The sequence below is a fragment of the Phyllobates terribilis genome, unplaced genomic scaffold, assembly GCF_046119375.1.
Source record: "Phyllobates terribilis strain yellow unplaced genomic scaffold, ASM4611937v1 Scaffold_171__1_contigs__length_4068163, whole genome shotgun sequence".
NCBI classification, from domain to species: domain Eukaryota; kingdom Metazoa; phylum Chordata; class Amphibia; order Anura; family Dendrobatidae; genus Phyllobates; species Phyllobates terribilis.
The window spans coordinates 1603948-1625976 of NW_027362931.1; the positions used below are offsets into that span (position 1 = coordinate 1603948).

General features: G+C 45.4%; 1 pseudogene; it reads left to right on the forward strand.

Annotated features, from left to right (window-relative positions):
• The first annotated feature begins 3594 nt into the window (after window positions 1-3594).
• LOC141212367 (uncharacterized) lies at window positions 3595-16220 on the forward strand (annotated as a pseudogene).
• The last annotated feature ends 5809 nt before the right edge of the window (window positions 16221-22029 follow it).

Genomic DNA, 22029 nt, shown 5'->3' on the forward strand with positions numbered 1-22029 from the left:
GTGGAGTTACCACGGTGACCGTCCCCCGCTGGAGGTGGAGTTACCACGGTGACCGACCCCGCTGGAGGTGGAGTTACCACGGTGACCGTCCTCCGCTGGAGGTGGAGTTACCACGGTGACCGTCCCCCGCTGGAGGTGGAGTTACCACGGTGACCGTCCCTGCTGGAGGTGGAGTTACCACGGTGACCGTCCTCCGCTGGAGGTGGAGTTACCACGGTGACCGTCCTCCGCTGGAGGTGTAGTTACCACGGTGACCGTCCTCCGCTGGAGGTGTAGTTACCACGGTGACCGTCCTCCGCTGGAGGTGTAGTTACCACGGTGACCGTCCTCCGCTGGAGGTATAGTACCACGGTGACCGTCCTCCGCTGGAGGTGGAGTTACCACGGTGACCGTCCCCCGCTGGAGGTGGAGTTACCACGGTGACCGTCCCCCGCTGGAGGTGGAGTTACCACGGTGACCGTCCCTGCTGGAGGTGGAGTTACCACGGTGACCGTCCTCCGCTGGAGGTGGAGTTACCACGGTGACCGTCCTCCGCTGGAGGTATCGTTACCACGGTGACCGTCCTCCGCTGGAGGTGTAGTTACCACGGTGACCGTCCTCCGCTGGAGGTGGAGTTACCACGGTGACCGTCCTCCGCTGGAGGTGTAGTTACCACGGTGACCGTCCTCCGCTGGAGGTGGTGTTACCACGGTGACCGCCCCCGCTGGAGGTGGAGTTACCACGGTGACCGTCCTCCGCTGGCGGTGTAGTTACCACCGTGACCGTCCCCCGCTGGCGGTGTAGTTACCACGATGGCCGTTCCTCGCTGGAGGTGTAGTTACCACGGTGACCGTCCCCCGCTGGAGGTGTAGTTACCACGGTGACCGTCCTCCGCTGGAGGTGTGGTTACCACTGTGACCGTCCTCCGCTAGCGGTGTGGTTACCACGGTGACCGTCCTCCGCTGGAGGTGTAGTTACCACGGTGACCGTCCTCCGCTAGAGGTGTAGTTACCACGGTGACCGTCCTCCTACGAGGCTGATAATGAGCGGTCAGATCGGCAGAGGAGGCCGCGGTGGAGTTTGTGGCTTTTCCTCCAGGTTCTTCCTGATAAATTACGGATAGAGAGTAATTAATTGATTCGCGCTAAAATAATGTGAAGGACTTGGAGCGAGTAGATAAAAAGTAATTTTTTATTTGATTCAATTTTCCATTAAAATTGTTAATACTCATAAAATAATGTTCATATTAGTACAATATTATAAAAAGATATAACATGATCGCTTAAAACTGGCGTATAGATTAGATAACCCAGTGGGCTCCAGAGTGGAAAACCTGTAAGGAAATAGGAGAATTGATTTGTTAGGCCCAGTTGAGAGGTATTAGTCCTACGGTAATTAAATCCACATATACCTGGTTCGATGGTACGTAGAATACCGAGTCGGTAGATGAAGAGCCCCTGATTCGTTTTAAGTAGGAACTGGACTATAAAGAAATCAAGGTATACAGGAGTTACTCGAAGTAATAGGGATTTAAGAAAACCGCCAGAGAAAAGGAGTACCTTTTATATGATTATTCTGGTGCTGAGGTAGTTTTTAGTGTAGGATGTAGTTTACACGAACTAATAGATGACACACTGCATGCGTGTAGTAGTTCTGCCTTAAAATTCTTATAGGGTCCAGGAATATCATGAGAGGTTCTTCTTTTGGCTGATGAATCAATTATTATTAAATATGCCTATAGCTTTTTTGGATCAAAAGGTGCCAATCTACAGTCCTAAGGACCCCGTGTATGGTAGGTTAGGTGCTTAGTTGGTATTGTTGCCTGATGTTGCCATAGGGTCCAAGGATATTTTGTTTGGAAATCCAAGTGTACTCACATTGCAGGGGAGACCGAGTGTCTGGGCGCCGGTGCGAGAGCGGTGTCCCGGCCGGTGACTGCCGCTACTCGCGTACTTCCGCTTTAGTGTGTGCACTACTGAGTGAGAGTCTGCCAGGACCTGTGTGACGTGGCAGCACGTGACACACACGTGGTCCGGATGATGCGGCAGCTGATTTGCTCTGATCGAGCTGGATTTAGGGACGACATATTCCTGGACCCTATAAGAATTTTAAGGCAGAACTACTACACGCATGCAGGGTGTCATCTATTAGTCCGTGTAAACTACATCCTACACTAAAAACTACCTCAGCACCGGAATAATCATATAAAAGGTACTCCTTTTCTCTGGCGGTTTTCTTAAATCCCTATTACTTCGACTAACTCATATATACCTTAATTTCTTTATAGTCTGGGCATCTGGGCAATAAAAATGAAAAAAGCATATACAGAATGGGAGGAATAGAGCTAAGCAACAGTACATGTGAAAAAGACTTAGGTATACTAATAGATCATAGACTGAACATGAGTCAACAGTGTGATGCAGCAGCAAAAAAGGCAAATACAATTCTGGGATGTATTAACAGAAGCATACAGTCTAGATCACGTGAAGTCATTATCGGACTTTACTCCTCTTTGGTCAGACCTCATCTGGAATACTGTGTACAGTTTTGGGCACCACATTTTAAAAAAGACATAGACAAACTGGAGCAAGTTCAGAGAAGAGCGACCAGAATGGTGACTGGTCTGCAAACCATGTCCTATGAGGAACGGTTGCAGGATTTGGGAATGTTTAGCTTGCAAAAAAGAAGACTGAGAGGAGACTTAATAGCTGTCTACAAATATCTCAAGGGCTGTCACATTGTAGAAGGATCATCTTTATTCTCATTTGCACAAGGAAAGACTGGAAGCAATGGGATGAAACTAAATGGGAGGAGACACAGATTAGATATTAGAAAAAACTTTTTGACAGTAAGGGTGATCAATGAGTGGAACAGGCTGCCACGAGAGGTGGTGAGTTCCCCTTCAATGGACGTCTTCAAACAGAGGCTGGACAGACATCTGTCTGAGATGATTTAGTGAATCCTGCTTTGAGCAGGGGGTTGGACCAGATGACCCAGGAGGTCCCTTCCAACTCTACCATTCTATGATTCTATGATAGTCCAGTTCCTACTTAAAACGAATCAGGGGCTCTTCATCTACCGACTCGGTATTCTACGTACCATCGAACCAGGTATATGTGGATTTAATTACCGTAGGACTAATACCTCTCAACTGGGCCTAACAAATCAATTCTCCTATTTCCTTACAGGTTTTCCACTCTGGAGCCCACTGGGTTATCTAATCTATAGGCCAGTTTTAAGCGATCATCATATCTTTTTATAATATTGTACTAATATGAACATTATTTTATGAGTATTAACAATTTTAATGGAAAATTGAATCAAATAAAAAATTACTTTTTATCTACTCGCTCCAAGTCCTTCACATTATTTTAGCGCGAATCAATTAATTACTCTCTATCCGTAACTTACCTTTATTTTGACAAATAATGTTTTTTTGTCCCTAATTCGCAGCTGTTATAGTGACCAGCCTACCAGCACCAATTGTAAATTTAATTATATTGTTTCTTCCTGATAAATGTTGTATATTTGGGGCAGAATTCAGTGATTGTCGTTATATCGTCCCCTGTGATCTCCATCTTCTCCTTTATCATGAAGACGCCGGCAGGACGAGATCCCTCCAGCTGATCCAGTGTTCATCCCTCCTTCTCCTGAATGACCCCGAGGATGGACGAGGACGAGACCACCAGAAGATTATTACACTTCACCCTGGAGATCATCTCCCTGCTGCGCGGAGAGGTAACTCCTCTACATTTCTATCAGCTTTATTGTGTTATGTAACAAGTCCGACATCGGGAAGAGGAAATCCAGAAGAGGAAGAGAAGGATTCTTTACTGTAAGAGCAGTGATTGTGTGCAGCTCTCTGCCAGGAGGAGTTGTCATGGGGATTCCCTATAAGAGCTGTAGAGGGGCCTGGATGTCTGTCCTGAGTGTAATAATATTCCAGGTTATGGCCCCAGATTACTGGAGACGGTTATTGATCCCGGGATTTCTACTGATTGTCAGATCTGGAGTCGGGAAGGAATTCTTCTCCCTAAGTGTCTCTCTCCATACACAGGATTACACAATAGTGAGGAAGACACCGGGGGAGGGTGTGACTCCCATCATCCATCTCCAGGAGTCAGGAGGGTGGAGCCCGGACCCCATCACAGGGCCTCCCCCGCACCCCCCGATACATGAGAGGAAGAGGAAGAAGATCCTAGAGCTCAGCAACAAGATGATAGAGCTACTGAGCGGAGAGGTGACTGCTGGGACATTATACAGGACAGCACTGGAGGATTCTGGGTGATGACGGTGTCGTTGTTGTCAGGTTCCTATAAGGTGTCAGGACGTCGCTGTCTATCTCTCCATGGAGGAGTGGGAGTATCTAGAAGGACACCAGGATCGGTACCAGGAGGTGATGATGGAGGAGCTCCGGCCTCTGACATCACCAGGTGAGAGGAGACTCTTGTTGGCTCCGGGGGATGTGATGACGTCTCTCGGCCTCCTCCTATAATAGATGATTTTTCTCCAGACTTGCTCTGGTTTTCTCTACATTTTCTCACAGCTTTCATTCCCTGATTCTTCTCTTCTGATCTGTGAGTCGCGGTTTCTCCGCTGTCGTCTTCATCAGTCTTGAGTCTTTGTCCTCGGTGGCTTCTTTCAGAATCTTTCACCTTCCTTAGAGCATCGGTCACATTTTGTCTGCAGATGTCCCAGCGCTTCTGTCCATTCTCTCCTGTGAGATCTTTCGGTATCTGAGTCTGTCGTGGATTGTTACTCAGCAGAGTCGGGGTTAATTTACTGATGATTTTCCCCCTAATCTGCTGTCGCTCGTCCGTCCCTCAGAATCGGTGCAGGCTCAATGTCGTCATCAGTCGTGGTCGGGCGTCCGGCTCCTCCCTCTTGGCTGACACTTGTGTGATCTTCCTTGGTCTCCTACGTTCATTCTTCTTCTTTGTGACAAATCACTTTCTCCGTACTGAGCACAAAGTCTTGGATAAATATCGGCACCGGACTGTCCCTCAGACCCCGAAACACGAGTCCTGACATGAAGATGGAGCGTGGTGGAGCCGATCACCCCCCAGAGCCGGACATGGAGGCTCCAGCAGTTCTCGGCCCCCGCGTCTATTCACCACTCGCTCTGCAGGCGGAGAAGCACAGAACTTTCCGCACTGGAGGAGAAGGTCGGATCACCGCACACTCCTCTCTATAGGGGGAATGTTTCTTCTGGAGGAGAAGGTCGGATCACCGCGCACTCCTCTCTATAGGGGGAATGTGTCTCCTGGAGGAGAAGGTCGGATCACCGCGCACTCCTCTCTATAGGGGGAATGTTTTTTCTGGAGGAGAAGGTCGGATCACCGCGCACTCCTCTCTATAGGGGGAATGTTTTTTCTGGAGGAGAAGGTCGGATCACCGCGCACTCCTCTCTATAGGGGGAATGTTTTTTCTGGAGGAGAAGGTCGGATCACCGCGCACTCCTCTCTATAGGGGGAAATGTGTCTCATGGAGGAGAGCGGAGATTCTGAGTACAGAGAGTTATAGGCCATGCAATGCCCCATGGGAAATAAGATATGCAGAGAACGGGGTCTCTAGCGCCACCTACAGGAGGCAGCAATCCTAGGAGTCAATATCAATGTTTCAACCCCATCCTGTTGGGGAAAATTTCCATTTCTTTTTCATTTTTTTTTTCCTCTCCTTCCATCAGCCAGAACATTTCTATTTTCTATCCACAGATGTTTGAGGTCTTGTGTTTTTTTTGCAGCACAAATTGTGCGTTTTACCATATAATGTGCTGAAATCAGAAAAAAAAATCCAGCTGCGGTGAGACAGTTAGTGAAAAAAAAAACGCAATTCCACATTTATATTTTGTTTTTTGTTTCTCTGCATTTATTGGGCGGTAAGAACGACCTTGTGGCGATTTTCCAGGTCAGAACAGGTACAGCGATTCCAAACTTCTGTTTTTTTTAATATATTTTTCGGGTTAAAAAGATTCTGTGGCATCGGACCAGACAATCTCTCCTTGGCTCCCCGTGTGCATCAGTAAGCGCCCATGACCCCGGTGCCGGCTCTCTAGTTGTCCTTTCTACACATTGATGGGCACTAACCGCTGTGTACCGGGTGCTCCTCACAACACCGTCCTTCCGGGTTCTGTGACTTCATCCGTCAGTCGTACATGTGCCCTTTTTTCCTCCTTCAGAGACAAATGCAGAACTTTTTAGCACTTGCTGCCTATTTTAGTGTTTCTATCGAGGTGGATGCGGAGATTTATGTCTATTTAAAAAGGAATAAAAACGCATTAACTCGTGTCTTTTTGGCTCTCAAAATACAATCACTGGTAAATGGTCACCGTCCTTCCCCCAATCTCCATACAGTGAATTATGAGAGAAGAAACCGATGGATGGAAATGTGGAGCTTTCTCCAGCTCCTCTGGTTCCATCCCTGGTGGAGATGAATCTTGGCGAAGTTGTGTTTCTTAGTACGGCTCCTTCATCTGACTGACGAGGGTCTTCTCTGTCCCTCTTCTCAGGGTCCTCATCCTCCGAGTGCAGAGCAGAGAGCATTAGGCTTTGGTCTCGCTGATTATCACTTCGTACTTGAGGCCCACAATGTGCTGGGACCTCGGTACCGGTGGTGAGGATCACAACAATGTAATTTATTCCCTGATACATAAACATAGAGTTACTGGTTCTGAGAGACGAGTCTCATATATAGACAGATACACGGCAGGTCATTTTTTCAGTCTCTGTGTCTCCACAGATGGATCCAGGAGGAGAAATCCACCAGAGAGATGTCCCCGTCCTCTGTATCCCCAGGACTGTCCAGAGGAGAATCACAATGTCCCGGAGGGTCATCAGGTAGATGGTGCTGAGCCCTGTACCGGATCTGTATATGGGGGGACATTTCTGATCGAGGTCATAGATGTCACAGATTTTGGTGGTTTCTTGTATTGTGCTGATTGTTACATCTGATATATCAGGAGGAAGATCCGACTAAGAATAAAGTGAAGGACGAGACAGAAGAAGAAGCGATGACGAGGAGGGATCAGCCGTGTGTGAGTGACGGGAAGGAGGAGATTCCTGTAGATGTTTCCACAGGTATGTAATATTGACCGGTGTGTGATATCGTGTGAAGTCTCCGGTGCAGTGAAGCTTTATCCGTTGTCCACATCACAGCAGAAGAGTCCGGTGATGACGCGGCTGCTCCTGTAGAGTCCGTCTGTGCACCGATGACTAACGGGGCCGCCTCCACACCTGTTTTTGATGATTTAGGAATCAAATTCTTAATTTTCCTAATTATATGACTTCTAATATTACTTCCATATTTTTGTTACACAAGTCCCGTGCTACCATATAAATGACTGACCTTGTGATCCAGACAGAACCTTTTGCAGAAGATTCCCTGTAATGAGGCAGATGGAGACATTGTGGACCCAGTCTGACCTGGATTTGGCATTCTCCGTCTTTTTCAGCGTGCGTAAAAGAGCCGTTAGCACAGTTTTGTGCATCTCTGAAAAGATGGACACAGCTGAACAGAGGCCTGACGGTGTCCAGAGTAACTCTGCTGCCACATTATAGTGAATGGATCCCTTGGGGGTGTCATCTGAATCACGTATTTTGTAGATTTAGATGGAAACCCCGATGTAAATGCTCTGCGTAGAGCGCAGGATAAATGTGATCTAAAATGTTCTGTACCCCAGAATGCCACCAATAAAAGCTTCTACTCAACCCACGAAAAACAAGTCCCCGCTCTGGTTCATCATATTAACAAAAACATAGGGTGTCCACATTATGTGACGTGGCTCCCACCTAATGAAATCCAGCAAAATCTGCTCATCTAAATATCCTCTCCTCCTGTGTCCCACAGAACGCTTAAACCACAAGTAAGGCTATGTGCCCACGATGCAGAAATGAAGCAGAAAAATTCTGCAGCATTTCTGCATCTCCCTGGCAGAAAAAACGCATGCAGATTGTGCATGCGTTTTTCCTGCAGAATACATGCGGATTCACATGCGTACCCACGTGCGTTAACGCATGTGTTTCTGTATGCGGACTGACAAGCACTTTCCAGGCGATAGCATCACTTGGAAAGTGCTTGACAACTAGGTCACACTGTATAAATCCATGCAAACGGCATGGATTTATACAGTGTGACCTTAAAAATAAAAAAATAAAGCTATACTCACCCCCGATGCCGCCGTGTGTGCTGTTGCGCTCCTTCCTGGTTCCTTCCTGGTTGCCGGCATCTCGCGAGACAGCCTGCGGTCACATGACCGCGACGTCATCTCAGGTCCTGGAAGGAGAAGCGCTGCAGGGGCCGCCGGACAGGTGAACATAACTTTATTTATTATTTTATTCTTTTTTTTACAGGTACATTGGTACCCGGGTCTGGATGAGAGTCTTCTCTCCTCCAGAACTGGGTACCATCCGCACATTGAAACGCATATTATCCGCTTGTACAAATGTACAGACACGGATTCTATGCGTCTCAATGCAAGTCAATGGCGGCGCTTCCGAAAAATTAATGAACATGCTGCGGATTTATGAGCGCTGCAGAAACGCTGCGGAAAAATCCGCAGCATGTGCATTGACATTGCGGAATGCCATTGGGGACCATGGGGTGCGGATTACCATGCGTTTTTGATGCGTTTCCGCTGCGGAAATTCCGTAGCGGAAACGCATGAAAAACACATCGTGTGCATGCAGCCTTAGCATCCTCATGTTTGGCATTATTGTAGCAAGGAGAGCCCACTTAATTTACAGGGTGCGTGTCTCCAGAAGCACAAGCTGAGCATAATGTACTAGGCACTGCAATATACCGGGCGCTACTGTGTACTGGGCACTACATCTTATGGGCGCTGTGACGATACAGCTTAAAATTTTAATTATCCAGACGATTAGATTTGTTAAGTCACAGTGGCTCAGTGGTTAGCACTGCAGCCTTGCAGCGCTGGGTCCCTGGGTTCAATTCCCACCAAGGACAACATCTGCAATTAGTTTGTATGTTTTCCCTGTGTTTGCTTGGGTTTCCTCCAGGTTCTCTGGTTTCCTCCCACATTCCAAAGACATCCTGATAGGGAATTTACATTACGAGCCCCAATGGGGACAGTGCCCATAATGTCTGTAAAGCGCTGTGGAATTAATGGAACTATATAAGTGAGTAAAATAAATAAATTAATACACTATTATCTTTGTGTTGACTTGTAAATGTTTGTGTATTTATGTGCCTGGTCAATAAGAACAGACCAGTATTTGTATTACCCTGAATATTAACTTCTATTTTTTTGGAAACAAGGATGTTTACTCTGCTAAAGACATGTTGCACTAAAAGGCAACTAGATGTTTATTTACAAGACCAACTATGTAAATTGATTAGCTCAAACAATGCCCTCCCTAACACCTTACCTGTGAATGTGTAATTGCACAGACAACTGTAGCTATTTTTAAGGGACATGTGCTTCTGTAGTAGTTAGTCTTGAAGCAGAGAATCAGAAAGGAGAATGAGAGACATCCTTCAGGACAGTAGATGGGTAGCATGGCAATTCCATTCAAAGAGACACAGATTTGGATTCTACATGACTCCGGCATAAGGGTATCAGCCCTGACTGGAAAGATACGGATCTCTGCTCCATTGACCATCAGAGAACAAGGATACATTTGGGGAGACCAGGTTGGGACGATGAAGTCACTTGGCCCCATGGATATGTTGTTTGGAGTTGCCGGGAGGGACCCACCTGTCGCCTGGAACCCATGGAGACATTCAAAGAAGCCAGATTGTGACCCACCGGTCATCTGGCCCCATGGAAACTCTCGGAAAAGCCAGGGTGGGACCCTCGGGTCACCTGGCCTTGTACCTTGACGGACTACTAGCTTCCTAAGCTTACCGCTACCTTGTCTCTGTGGGGAGCCACCAGAACCAGGAAGCCACTGGTTGAGGTAGTCGGCCATGGAAGTTTCCAAACTCGCAGCTGTTCCATCCCATTTGGGCGGAGAAGGAAGGGTGAGACTGTGTAATGTTGTACCATCTTAGGTATTTGCTGGGACTGTTCTGTGTGTTTATTGTCCTCTTTGTGGTTCAGTAAAGTATTGCCACGGTGTTTTATCCTCATCCTGTGTTGTCTGAGGAGCATTTCACCCATGGAAGACCGCGGGTCTTCACAGGCACTATAATGGAATATATGCATTTTCACTTTGCAACATCCATTGCTGCTCGTTTCTGAAAAACATCGATGGAGTCAAATTCATCACTACTCCTGTAGATAAATTCCCAGATAGGTGTAATTTCCAAGACGGGATCACTTGAGGGGGGATTCTGCTCTTCTGCACTTAGGGGCTCCATATATGGAGTCCGCAAACTATTCTAAAAAAAATTTTTCTCCAAGAGTCAAGTAGCGCTCGCTATATGCTGCCTCACGCTGCATATCTGACCGTCTTTTCCAAGCTGTATGTATCTGTCTCCCGGTGTGTTCCCTGCATCCAATATCTGCTGTGTATCCACTGATCCCTGCTAATTTCATTCTATCTGTCCTTGGTATGTTTGATCCCATGTGCACGTTCATCACCTCAATCCTTTGATCCCAATACACACTGGTCCCTGACTGTCTGTTTCCTGAATACATTTAGCCTAGGTGTCCTAATTACTCCCCCACACCACCACTCCACCCATGCTTTTGTGAGCAGTCTTCCTGCGGCTCCTGCTCACCTGAGCCATCTCATGTGCTGTTCAGAGCTCCATAAATCAAGTGAGCCAAGTCTGGCACAGACGGGTCTGGTTTCTAAAGGGTCGCTTTTTAAGGGTCTAAAAATGAAATATGCCAGAAATGGGCCAGAAGTGACCAGAATGTACGAATAACTATTTATTAATTGTACTTAGATTCTCTTTCTCATTCACACTTAACATTCATTATGCTAACATACACCCTTACTGTTTTTGCCCCACTAATCCTCACTGTGCTTCGCTATCCCCAAACCCCAGCACCCTCTAACCAAATCATCATCTCTCCTTCCCTCTTACCTCCCCACCTGACCTCATCTACAGACCTGCTCCTCAACCTCAGGTCTATCCTACCAAAACATAACACAAGCCGGACACTCTCCTTCTCCCACCTGCTCTCCCTCTCTCTCCCTTTCCTTACTGCTGGCGACATATCTCCCAATCCTGGACCCCCACAGCTTGCACCTTCCACCAATTCCCCCACCTATCGCTTCAAACCAACTGCAAACTACCACAACCTCTCCTATGTAAAACCCGTGCCCATGATGCCCACCCCCATGCTCCCTCTCTCTGGAGCACCCTGGAATGCCCGCTCTGTCTGCAACAAGCTCCATTTTGTCCACGACCTCTTTACCTTTCGCAGTCTCTCCTTCCTGGGCATCACAGAGACATGGCTGACACCTTCCGACACTGCCTCCCCTGCTGCGCTGTGTTACGGTGGCCTCCACTTCACCCACACTCCTCGCCCTGGTGACAGACATGGTGGAGGAGTGGGTCTTCTCCTTTCTAACAACTGCACCTTTGGCCCTATTCCCCCTCTACCTGACACCTTCCGACACTGCCTCCCCTGCTGCGCTGTGTTACGATGGCTTGCACTTCACCCGCACTCCTTGCCCTGGTGACAGACATGGTGGAGGAGTGGGTCTTCTCCTTTCTAACATCTGCACCTTTGGCCCTACTCCCCCTCTACCCTCCCTTATTCTCCCTTCTTTTGAAGTCCACTCTGTCCTTATCTACTCTCCCTCCAACCTCCAAGTGGCTGTGATATACCGACCTCCGGGCCTGATCACTGCCTTTATTGACCAATTCGCCACCTGTCTTCTTTACTTTCTCTCTGCTGACATTCCTACAATCATCATGGGCGATTTCAACATCCCCACTGACACTTGCCAGTCAACAGCATCCAAATTCCTGTCACTTACTTCATCCTTTGGACTTACTCAGTGGTCCTCCTCAGCCACCCACACAGACGGACACACACTAGACCTGATCTTCACCCGACTCTGCTGCTTATCTAACCTCACAACCTCCCCCCTTCCCCTATCTGACCACCATCTACTCACTTTCTCATCCCTGTCCTGGTCATCTGTCACCCATGTCCAGCAACTAGCACACCCCCTCAGAAACCTTGTACATCTAGACACTCACACACTCTCTGACTCTATTCTACCACTGACATCCATATCTTCACTCCACAACACAAACAGCGCCACTGCTTTCTACAATGCCACTCTCGCATCAGCTATTGACTCGGTTGCCCCTCTTATGCATGGCAGAGCACGACGAGTCAATAGGCAACCCTGGCATAAAAACCTCACTAAACAGCTCCAATCAAGCATCCAGGGTAGCAGAGCGGCGTTGAAAGAAAACACATTTTCAAGATGACTTCACTGCATTCAAACAAGCAACACTCACATTCAAATCAGCACTCACCTCTGCTAAACAGGCCTACTTCACAACCCTCATATTTTCCCTGTCCTACAACCCCAAACAGTTATTCAACACTTTTAACTCTCTCCTCTGCCCTCCACTTCCCCCTCCGACCTCCGTCTTCTCTGCTGAGGAGTTTGCCACACACTTCAAAAACAAGATTGACCAAACACGGCAAGTCTTTACTGCCCAACTACCACAATCCCTTTGTTTTCCACACCATTTCCCTACCTCTATAACCTCCCTTCCCAATATCACGGAAAGAGACCTTACTCGTCTCCTCTCCAAATCACACCTCACCACATGTGCACTCAACCCCATCCCTTCCCACCTCCTCCCCAACCTCACCCCCACACTCACCCCATCCCTAGCCCATCTCTTCAACCTATCACTAACTTCTCGTACCTTCCCCGCTGCCTTCAAAAATGCCTCAATCACGCCCATCCTCAAAAAGCCATCCCTCGACCCAACCGCCTTGTCCAGCTATCACCCCCAATTATCCAGCTATTCTTTTGTGTCTTCTCCGTTCAATGGTATAACATTTTGTGAAACACATATGGCGTCAAAATGCTCACTACACCCCTAGATAATTTATTTGTGAAAATTATTAATTTGTGGCCAAAATAACATTTTTGGGGGAAATTTATTTTTTTTTTTTAACTTTCACGGTCCAATTTCTTAAAATTCCGTGAAGCACCTGTGGTTTCAAAATGCTCCCCATACATTTTAGATAAATTCCTTGAGGGGTCTAGTTTCCAAAATGGGGTCAGTTGTGTGAGGTTCCTTCTGTTTAGGCACATCAAGGACTCTCCAAACGCGATATGGCGTCCGCTATCTACATCAGCCACTTTTGTACTCCAAACTTCAAATGGCGCTCCCTTCCTTCTGAGTCCTGCTGTGCACCCAAACAGTAGTTTTCCTCCACATATGGGGCATTGACATACTCAGGGGAAAGTGTACAACAAATGTTATGGTCCATTTTCTCCTGCTACCTTTCTGAAAATTAAAAATTTGGAGCTAAAATAACATTATTGTGGAAATACTTTTCCCTTCCACATTGCTTTAATTCCTGTGAAGCCCCTAAAGGGTTAATAAACTTCTTGAATGTGGTTTTGAGGACTGTGAGGGGTGCAGTTTTTAAAATGGTGTCACTTTTGGGTATTTTCTATCACAGGACCCTCAGTCACTTTAAATGTGATGTTTTCCCTAAAAAATATGGTTTTGTAAATTTTGTTGGAAAAAATGAGAAATGATAAACTTTTAACCCTTCTAACTTCCTAACAAGTTTCATCAATGATGCTGATGTAAAGTAGACATGTGGAAAATGTTATTTATTAACTATTTTGTGTGATATAACTCGCTGGTTTAAGGGCATAAAAATTCAAAGGTTGAAAATTGCAAAATACTCAAAAAATTTTTGCCAATTTTTTTTTATATTTTCATAATTAAAGGCAAATAATAACGACCAAAATTTACCACTAACATAAAGTGCAATCTGTCACGAAAAAAACAGTCTCAGAATCAGTGGGATACGTTGAATTACCACATAAAGTGATGCTGGTCAGAATTGTAAAATGAGGCCTGGTCATTAACCCACATAACGAGCAAAGTATCTTGGTCCTTTAGGGGTTAATGTACCTTCAGCACTATTGCAGTCTTCTAAGGTTTCCTATTATGCTCTTATACATGCTGTGGACCTGATTACGGTGGCCGGAGCTCGACTGCTCCTGGATGTAGGGCCGCCTTCACTTTACCCGTCATTGTGTTAATGTTATGGCATGTAGTTGTCTTCCTTATTACCGGTACTTTCACTGACGAGGGTCTTCATTGTGAGCTCCATAAAATACATTTAGAAATCTCTTTGGATATGATTTTTTTCTTTAAAACAAATCTATCTTTCCTCCTTACAGGAAATCCTTGTGAGAATAACGGTTTATCACTAAATTGTAAAAAAGAAGATATCAGGAAGCACTCTAATGGAGGAAACCTCATCACCCTTCCTGCACCTCCTGGACTTCACAGCACTTCACCTTCTTATAATCCTCCTAATCATGAGGAATCATCTCCTGAGCAATCTCACATTGTTACCACAATTCCAGGTGACACAGATACAAGATTTCAGTGTGACAAGCAACTTACTAAAAGCTCAGATTGTTTAATACAAAGAAAACACAAAGGAGAAGAGCCATACTCCTGTTCAGAATGTGGGAAATGCTTTACAAGTAAATCAAAATTTGTTATACATGAGAGAATTCACACAGGAGAAAAGCCATTTTCATGTTCGGAATGTGGGAAGTCCTTCACAGATAAAGGGAGTCTTATAAAACATCAGAAAATTCACACAGGTGAGAAGCCGTATTCATGTTCAGAATGTGAGAAGTCCTTCACAGATAAAGGGAGTTTTACAAAACATCAGAAAATTCACACAGGAGAGAAGCCGTATTCATGTTCAGAATGTGGGAGATGTTTTATAGATAATTCAGTGCTTATTAAACATCAAAGAATTCACACAGGAGAAAAGCCTTTTTCATGTTTACAGTGTGGAAGGTGCTTTCCAGATAAATCACAGCTTGTTGCACATCAGAAAATCCACACAGGAGAGAAGCCATATTCATGTTCAGAATGTGGGAAGTCCTTCATCGATAAAGGGAGCCTTATTAGACATCATAAAATTCACACAGGAGAGAAGCCATATTCATGTTCAGAATGTGGGAATTGCTTTAGACATAAAGGGGATCTTATTAAACATCAGAAAATTCACACAGGAGAGAAGTCATATTCATGTTCAGAATGTCGGAAATGTTTTATAGACAATTCAGTGCTTGTTAAACATCAAAGAATTCACACAGAAGTGAAGCCTTTTTCATGTTTAGTATGTGGAAGGTGCTTTACAAATAAATCACATCTTGTTAGACATCAGAAAATCCACACAGTAGAGAAGCCGTATGCATGTTCAGAATGTGGGAAATGCTTTACAGATAAAAGGAGTCTTATTACACATCAGAGAATTCACACAGGAGAGAAGCCATATTCATGTTCAGAATGTGAGAAATGTTTTATAGATAATTCAGTGCTTGTTAAACATCAAAGAATTCACACAGGAGAAAAGCCTTTTTCATGTTTAGTATGTGGAAGGTGCTTTACAAATAAATCACATCTTGTTACACATCAGAGAATCCATACAGGAGAGAAGCCATATTCATGTTCAGAATGTGGGAAATGCTTTACAGTCAAAGGGAATCTTATTAAACATCAGCGAACTCACACAGGAGAGAAGCCATATTTGTGTTCAGAATGTGGGAAATGTTCTAGAAGTAAATCAGATCTTATTAAACATCAGAGAACTCACACAGGAGAGAAGCCATATTCGTGTTCAGAATGTGGGAAATGTTCTAGAAGTAAATCAGATCTTGTTAAACATCATAAAATTCACACAGGAGAGAAGCCATATTCATGTTCAGAATGTGGGAAATGTTCTAGAAGTAAATCAGATCTTGTTAGGCATCAAAGAATTCACACCGGGGAGAAACCGTTTTCTTGTTTACAATGTGGAAAAAGCTTTAGAGATGAATCAAAACTTTTTATGCATCAGAGAATTCACACAGGAGAGAAGCCGTATTCATGTTGACTTTGAGAAATGCTTTACAAAAAAAATCAAGTCTTTTGAGCCACGAGAGAAGTCACACAGGAGAGAAGCCGTATTCATGTTCAGAATGTGGGAAATCTTTTATACATAAATCATATCTTGTAAAACATGAGTAGTCAAACAGGAAAGAAACTGTAATTATGTTCTCTGTGTTTCATCAATTTTAATAAACATTGCTCAGCATAAATGAGTACACCCCTTTTGATAAATTTTATTTAATATCTCACTGAACACAAGAACAATTTCTAAAATTTTGCCAACACTGAATTCCATAGAATTTTTTTTAGAATCAAAACATGAAAGTAAGGTTGATTAGTGATTTGGTACTCGCCCGAGCATCTCAGTGCTCGAGATGCTTGGTACTCGGTGAGCAAATTTGGAATGCTTGGGCGGGAGCCTGAGTCCTCGCCCTGCATGTTTGGTGCTGTTCAGACATTTAGACAGCCAATTAACTTGCAGAGATTGCCTGCCAGTCACGGTAATGCCTCAGCCATGTTGGTTGTGGCATTACAGTGATTGGCTGGCCGCATAGCGTCATTGGGTCTACATAAGACCTGGCGCCGCCATGCTCGTCACAGTCACTCCGGAATCAGACAGTGTAGGGAGAGGTGCTGCTGAGCGAGGGAGAGAATTGGCGGTTGTTTTAGTGAGGTATTCCACAGCATTACAAATCTACAGTAACAGTCCTTCTAAGGACTAATGCTACTGAATATTAATCCTGGTGATAGCAGGAGTTAGGCAGGCAGAGTTTGTGGAGAGCGTATACAACACAATAGGATCCTTTGCATGTTCTTTCTGCTGCTGTTACTCATATCCATAGTCCTAGATATCAGGGCTAATATTCTTATTGCTCTTAATCCTGATAATTTTGGTGAAAGCAATATAATACACCATTTTTACTGCTCCATTTGCTTGTTAGCAGCATACAGTCAGATTTGGTTGATTTTAACCCCTTCGCAACCCTGGGATTTTCCATTTTTGTTGTTTGCTCCCTTTGTTCCCAGAGCCATAGCGTTTTTATTTTTTGGTCAATATGGCCATGTGAGGGCGTATTTTTTTGCGGGACGAGTTGTACTTTTGAACGACATTACTGGTTTTACCATATCGTGTACGGGAAAACGGGAAAAAAATTCCAAGTGCGGTCAAATTGCATAAAAAGTGCAATACCACAGATTGTTTTAAAAAAAATTTTTTACCACGTTCACTGAATCCTAAAACTGACCCACCGTTATTATTCTCCAGGTCATTACGAGTTTGTAGACACCAAACATGTAGAGGTTCTCTTTTATTTAAGTAGTGAAAAAAAATTCCAAAGTTTGCTAAAAAAAAAAAAATGGCGCCATTTTCCAAGACCCGTAACGTCTCCATTTTTCGGGATCTAGGGCCGGGTGAGGGCTTATTTTTTGCGCGCCGAGCTGAAGTTTTTATTGATACCATTTTGGGGTAGATCCGATGTTTTGATCGCCCGTTATTGCATTTTATTGCAATGCTGTGGCGACCAAACAGCGTAATTCTAGTGTTTAGAATTTTTTTCTCGTTATGCCGCTTACCGATTGGATTAATTCTTTTTTTTATATTGATAGATCGGGCGATTCTGAACGTGGCGATACCAAATATGTGTATGTGTTTCTTTATTATTATTTTATTTTGAATGGGGCGAAAGGGGGGTGATTTAAACTTTTTATATTTTTTAAATTTTTTAATATTTTTAAAAACATTTTTTTTTTCACTTTTTGCATGCTTCTATAGTCTCCATAGGAGACTAGAAGCAGCACTTGTCTGATCACCTCTGCTACATACAGGGGATCAGCAGATCACCTCTATGCAGCAGAAATGCTCCTGTGCTATGAGCACCAACCACTAGGTGGCGCTCATAGCGATCAGATCTTGACAACCACTGGAGTCTGCTGCAGACCCAGGGTTGTCATGCTCACGCATCTTTGACCTGCGATCAAGTGACGGGGTCACGGCTGGGCGGGGTAAGTGATGTGCTTCTGGCGCGGCAATGTTAAATGCCGCTGTCAGAGATTGACAGCGGCATTTAACATGTTAACAGCCGCAGGTGGATCGCAATTTTCACCCGCGGCTGTGGCGGACACATGTCAGCTGTAATAATCAGCAGACATGTGCCCGGTTGAAAAGGGGGTTACAGCCTGGTGCGTACTAATAGGCCACAGGCTGTAAAGGGGTTAATAGCATTGCTGTATTGTGGAAGCAGAGAAACTTGTCCATCATCTCAGGTGGTCAGATATTACTGCGGTAATAATCCAGACATTTTTGGGAACGTGACAGATATTATACTCCATTTAAAGTCTGCCAGTTGTGTGTTCAAACCTATTCACACTTGGTCGCTGACCAATAGCTTATCTATTAGTGCAGTGTTCCCCAACTCCAGGCCTCAAGGCCCACCAACAGGCCATGTTTTCAGGATTTCCTTAGTATTGCACAGGTGATATTTACATCACCTGCACAGGCAATAATCCCATTACCTGTGCAATACTAAATCCTGAAAACATGATCAAAGCTATACATGGAGTGAACATGCATGATTATATATAAAAGACCCACCAATACAATTCAAGATTGACATCACATGATTAAACTACCAATACAAAAGACAATCAAAATAACGTCACATTGGGGGCATGGCCTAGCCAGGGATGTAGGCAGACGTGTTCCGGTGCTCTCTCGCCGACCGTCGCTGTGTGCGCCGACCCGGTATACCGCTGAGCCCTTCAGACACCGCCGGATCCTGTGAGAAGCTCTCCTGCCGCCCTGGGGAGCGTTTCTGACGAGCAGGAAAGAAGTAATGACCCGCACCAGGCAGCGAGATACTGGCCCTGGTAGAGGGGGCAGGGGCCAAGATGGCGCTGAGACTCAGGAGGAGGCGGCCAGAGAGAATGCGGCGTGCTCCAGGAGGACGTCGGCTGCTGCACGCCTTGAGAGGTTTGCAAGAGTGGAAGTGGGTGAACACAGTGCTGGACTTTCAGAAAGGGAGGCTGGGGCAGAAGATGGTATGGAGGATCAGGAGAATACTGTGGGTGCAGGAGACTGTGCGGCTGATGGCTCTGGAGATGAGGTGCAGGACAAAAATATGGAGTCTTCTGCTGACCCTGCTGTGGATGAACTCACCCTGAAAGATGTGTTCACTGTGGTGTCATACTGCAAACAGGCGCTTACAAAGTTGTCAAAGCAGGTTACGGGTGTGCAAGCAGGAATTACTAACATTAAAGCTGCCATGCAGAAAGCCGTTGTCCGCACAGGAGAGGTAGAGGAAAGAGTGAGCACGGCGGAGGACACCATAATATCTCTACAAGCTGCTCAGAAAAAGCCGGACAAGCAACTAACAGATGTCACTGCTAAAAATGATGACTCGGAAAACAGGTCACGACGTAACAATGTCAGGATAATGGGGGTTCCGGAAAAATCAGAGGGATCAAACCCTACAGAGTTTATTGAGAAATGGCTGCTGGAAAAATTTGGAACTGATAAACTGTCAAAGGTCTTTGTTGTAGAAGGGGCTCACAGAATCCCACTGAGACCCCAGCCTCCTGGAGCAGCCCCCCGGGCCATGCTGGCTAGGCTCTTAAATTACAGGGACAGAGACACTATCTTACGTACGGCGAGGAAGATCAAGGATTTAACAATTGATGGACAAGATATCTCGTTCTACTCAGACTATTCACCCACGGTGCAAAGAATGCGCATGAATTATAGAGATGTAAAGAAAAAATTGAGAGACATGGGACCGGCGTATTCTGTGATGTATCCGGCCAGGCTGAGAGACATGGGACCGGCGTATTCTGTGATGTATCCGGCCAGGCTGAGACTGGCTGCACTGGGTAGAGGACACTTTCTGCAATTTCCAGAAGAAGCTCTGGACTGGATTGAAAAGAATTCTAGACGAGTGCGAGAGCACAAGGACGGCTGAAGAGAGGGAGATTGTGGTTTTGTGAATGTGATTTATAATTATCCTTTTTCGGTTGCATTTAACTATTTGTTGCAGGATACAAGTCTGATCATGGACTGGAGCGGCGTACTGGTGGTGCATACAGTTTATATACCTTTTATATAATATGTTTTTCATAAGGCGGGAGAGGCCTTTGGGAAGATAGTTGGTGGAATAGGCCGGTTTCATTCACCAACTCTCGGATAGAGAGAACGGAACGACAAATTGGGAGGTGGTTTGGGGGAGATAGGGGCGGTCAGAGGAGTTTTGGTTTGGGGCATGGGGGAGGGGGGGTTGGATGCGGGGGGGGCAGGGACGGACGGCATGGGGGACATCTTATGATGTGGTTATATACACAGAAGTTGAATCTGATAAACAATGGCGGGTATGGTTAAGGTGTTAAGCTGGAACATACGTGGTTTGGCAGACCGTAAGAGACGGGCTATTGTTCTCCAAAATATTATGGCCCACGGGCCTTCCATTATCTGCCTCATGGAAACACACCTGATGAGGGACAAAATTATGCTCCTGGCGAGGAAATGGGTTCAAAAAGTATACCACTCTACTTATTCTGCATATGCGAGAGGGGTTTCCATCTTGGTGCATGTGGGGACTCCATTTGAGGAGGTTGAGGTTAAAATAGATAAAGATGGACAGTACGTTTTTCTAGTCTGCTGACTTTATGGCAAATTATATTGTGTGGTGGCAGTGTATTTCCCACCTCCATTTACTGGGACAAAACTGCAAGAGATTATAGAGCTCACGAGGCATTGGACAGGGATTCCTGTGTTGCTGATTGGAGATGTTAACAATATAATGACTAAAATTTGGGACAAAAACTAGTAGGCAACCGGGAAGAACTGACGGAGAGCGGGAGACACCCTTTGCTAAGTATGTGTCAGAGGTGGGCCAGATAGATTTGTGGAGAGTGAGACATATGGGAGTGAAGACATATTCATGTTACTCCTTGACGCACGGTTCTATGTCTAGAATAGACTTAGCCTTGGGAAATGGGTTGGTTAACCAAAACATCACTCATATTGATTATTTGCCTAGGATACTCTCTGATCATAGTCCCTTGCTGGTGGAACTGAGGTTCGGTATGTGTGGGAATGGTGGACGGAAAGAGTGGAAGGTTCACCCGGTGTGGCTGGAAACGGTAGATATTCAGAAAATAGCAGGAGAGGTGGAGGAATTCTTCCAGAACAATATGGGAAGTACAGCCATAGGAACTGTGTGGGACACAATGAAGGCTTATGCTAGGGGTTTATTGATTCAAGATATATCCAGATGTAAAAGTCAGAACAGATTGGAGGAAAGAGAGGCATTGGCTGCGCTGAGGGGGGCAGAGGAGGAGTTGGTGCTTAATCCCACCGTAGAGGCGCAACAGAACATGAAGGAAGCTCAAAAAAAGGTGGATAAAATATTTCTGGCCAATGGGGAAAAGAAGAGGGAATTCCAAAAAATTGCCTTTTATGAAGAGGGTGAAAAAGTTGGTCACCTGTTGTCTACTATAGCGGCAGCGCAGAGGGAACCGGGATTTGTGTATGGTCTCTTGGATCCAACTGGCACCCTAGTCACTGAAACGCGAGATATCTTGAGGGTGTTTAGAGACTTCTATAGTGACCTATATAACTCTAAATTAAGGAACACGGGAGATGATATAGACCAATTTTTGAGGGGTACTCAGATATCTGGGCTTAGTGAGGAGGCTAGGGATAGCTTGGAGGGCCCCCTGACGGTAGAGGAAATGGAAGAAGCTTTGGCTTCAATGGCAAATAATAAAGCCCCAGGTGCAGATGGTTTACCAACAGAATTCTATAAACATCTTAGAGATGTACTATTGCCAAAATTAAAAGATGTGTTTTTGGCTCTGGAGGTGGGAGAATTACCGGAGTCAATGCGGGAGGCTACGGTGGTGGTTCTGCCCAAGGCAGATAAGGACCGGACACAGCCAGATTCGTATAGACCCATATCCTTACTACCGGCTGATATTAAAATTTTAGCTAAAGTAATGTCTAACCGATTGAGCCGGGTGGTTTCTGGTGTTGTA